Here is a 3,411-nt window from a genome sequence, read left to right as displayed (position 1 = left end):
GATGACCAAGAGTCAGTTAAGAAGGCTAGGAGATCACCAGTAGAACGCCCCTTGCGGAACCCATACTGGCGATCAGATAGAAGGTCAGAAGTGGAAAGGTGCTTTTGAATCTTCCGGTTAAGGATTGATTCAAAAGCTTTAGATAAACAAGAAAGTAAAGCTATAGGACGGTAGTTTGAGGGATTGGAGCGGTCACCTTTCTTAGGTACAGGCTGTATGAAGGCATACTTCCAGCAAGAAGGAAAGGTAGATGTTGACAGGCAGAGGCGAAAGAGTTTGACCAGGCAGGGTGACAGCACGGAGGCACAGTTTTTAAGGACAATAGGAGGCACTCCATCAGGTCCATAAGCCTTCTGAGGATTGAGGCCAGAGAGGGCATAGAAAACATCATTTTGAAGAATCTTTATAACAGGCATAAAGGAGTCAGAGGGGGGATGAGTAGGAGGAATATGCCCAGAATCGTCCAGAGTGGAGTTTTTAGAAAAAGTTTGAGAGAAGAGTTCAGCCTTAGAGATAGATGAGACGGCAGTGTTGCCGTCAGGACTGAGGAGTGGAGGGAAAGATGAAGAAGTGAAGTTAGAGGAGATGTTTTTGGCTAGATGCCAGAAGTCACGGGAAGAGTTAGAAAAAGCAAGGTTTTGGCATTTTCTATTAATGAAAGAATTTTTGGTTGGTCGGAGAATAGATTTGGCACGATTTCGGGCAGAAATGTAAAGTTCATAATTAGCATTAGTTTGAAGGCTCTGGTACGTTTTGTGAGCTGCCTCTCTATTATTGACAGCACGAGAACAAGCGTGATTAAACCAAGGCTTTTTAGCATGAGGAGTAGAGAAAGAACGAGGAATGTATGCCTCCATTCCAGAGACAATCACCTCTGTGATGCGCTGAGCACACACAGAGGGGTCTCTATCCTGGAAGCAATAACTATTCCACGGGAAATCGGAAAAGTACATCCTCAGGTCGTCCCACCGAGCTGAAGCAAAATGCCAGAAGCAACGCCTCTTCGGTGGGTCCAGAGGGTGTACAGGAGGGATAGGACAGGATACAGAAATAAGATTGTGATCGGAGGAGCCCAACGGAGAGAACAGTTTGACAGAATAAGCAGAAGGGTTTGAGGTAAGGAAGAGGTATAGAATGTTGGGCAGGTCTCCAAGACGGTCGGGAATACGTGTAGGGTGCTGGACCAACTGCTCTAGGTCGTTGAGGATAGCAAAGTTGTAGGCTTGTTCACCAGGATGGTCAGTGAAAGATGATGAAAGCCAAAGCTGGTGGTGAACATTGAAATCTCCTAGGATGGAGATTTCAGCGAAGGGAGAGTGGGTTCAGATGTGCTCCACTTTAGAATTCAAATAGTCAAAGAATTTTACATAGTTGGTAGAGTTAGGTGAGAGATAAACAGCACAGATGTATTTAGTAATAGAATGACAATGAAGTCTTAGCCAGATGGTAGAAAATTCAGAAGAGTCAAGGTTGTGGGCACGAGAGCAAGTGATGTCGTTGCGCACGTAGGCGCAACATCCAGCTTTGGATTGAAATTTAGGATAGAGATAGTAGGAGGGAACAGAGTAGAGATTGCTGTCAGTAGCCTCAGAAACCTGTGTTTCGGTAAGAAAGAGAAGGTGAGGTTTAGAGGAGGAAAGATAATGTTCCACAGAATGAAAATTAGAGCGAAGACCGCGAATGTTGCAGAAATTGAGAAGAAAGAGGTTCGAGGAGTTATCAAGACACCTCTCGGGTCGGCAGCCAGAATGGGAGTCCTCCCTGGGGGAGTTTGTGGTCCCCCCCCAGGCGGGGACTCCTAGGCTTGTTGTAGGTGCGCCATTTTGAAATTCGAATTTTAGGAAAAGGTGTATATGTTGTGTGAATGTAGTGTGGTGTGGATAAAGAGAGGATCTGTCTTTAGAGAGCATGCTGAACTACTCTCCGGTGTTGGTAAGACAATAGGGAAACGGTTAGTGAGGACATGGGAAGGGTCTTTGGAGGGCTTCAGCTCCCTTTTCGCCTTCCATATATACCTCACCGGTAGTGGCTTACGCCCGTTCGGTAGGTGTCTTCCTACTTACTCCAGCCGAAGTTTTCCCTCCCCTCTTCCCTCACGCTCTCTCCCCAAAGTTTCCCCTCCACTCTTCCCTTACGTTCTCTCCCCAAAGTTTCCCCTCCCCTCTTTCCTCACGTTCTCTCCCCAAAGTTTCCCCTCCACTCTTCCCTTACGTTCTCTCCCCAAACTTTCCCCTCCCCTCCTCCCTCACGTTCTCTCCCCAAAGTTTCCCCTCCCCTCTTCCCTTACGTTCTCTCCCCAAAGTTTCCCCTCCCCTCTTCCCTCACGTTCTCTCCCCAAAGTTTCCCCTCCACTCTTCCCTTACGTTCTCTCCCCAAAGTTTCCCCTACCCTCTTTCCTCACGTTCTCTCCCCAAAGTTTCCCCTCCACTCTTCCCTTACGTTCTCTCCCCAAAGTTTCCCCTCCCCTCCTCCCTCACGTTCTCTTCCCAAAGTTTCCCCTCCCCTCTTCCCTTACGTTCTCTCCCCAAAGTCTCCCCTCCCCTCTTCCCCCACGTTCTCTCCCCAAAGTTTCCCCTCCACTCTTCCCTCACGTTCTCTCCCCAAAGTTTCCTCCCTCTTCCCTTACGTTCTCTCCCAAAGTCTCCCCTCTTCCCCCACGTTCTCTCCCCAAAGTTTCCTCCACTCTTCCCTCACGTTCTCTCCCCAAAGTTTCCCCTCCACTCTTCCCTTACGTTCTCTCCCAAAATTTTCCCCTCCCCTCCTCCCTTACGTTCTCTCCCCAAAGTTTCCCCTCCCCTCTTCCCTTACGTTCTCTCCCCAAAGTTTCCCCTCCACTCTTCCCTTACGTTCTCTCCCCAAAGTTTCCCCTCCCCTCTTCCCTTACGTTCTCACCCCAAAGTTTCCCCTCCACTCTTCCCTTACGTTCTCACCCCAAAGTTTCCCCTCCACTCTTCCCTTACGTTATCTCCCCAAAGTTTCCCCTCCCCTCTTCCCTCACGTTCCCTCCCCAAAGTTTCCCCTCCACTCTTCCCTTACGTTCTCTCCCCAAAGTTTCCCCTCCCCTCTTCCCTCACGTTCTCTCCCCAAAGTTTCCCCTCCCCTCTTCCCTCAAGTTCTCTCCCCAAAGTTTCCCCTCCCCTCTTCCCTTACGTTCTCTCTCCAAAGTTTCCCCTCCCCTCTTCCCTTACGTTCTCTCCCAAAAGTTTCCCCTCCCCTCTTCCCTTACGTTCTCTCTCCAAAGTTTCCCCTCCCCTCTTCCCTTACGTTCTCTCTCCAAAGTTTCCCCTCCCCTCTTCCCTTACGTTCTCTCCCCAAAGTTTCCCCTCCCCTCTTCCCTTACGTTCTTTCCCCAAAGTTTCCCCTCCCCTCTTCCCTTACGTTATCTCCCCAAAGTTTCCCCTCCACCCTTCC

Source organism: Eriocheir sinensis, unplaced genomic scaffold (genome assembly GCF_024679095.1).
Source record: "Eriocheir sinensis breed Jianghai 21 unplaced genomic scaffold, ASM2467909v1 Scaffold875, whole genome shotgun sequence".
In the NCBI taxonomy this organism is placed as follows: Eukaryota; Metazoa; Arthropoda; class Malacostraca; order Decapoda; family Varunidae; genus Eriocheir; species Eriocheir sinensis.
The sequence above is the reverse complement of the archived record's forward strand: the minus strand, read 5'-3'. Positions refer to the sequence as shown.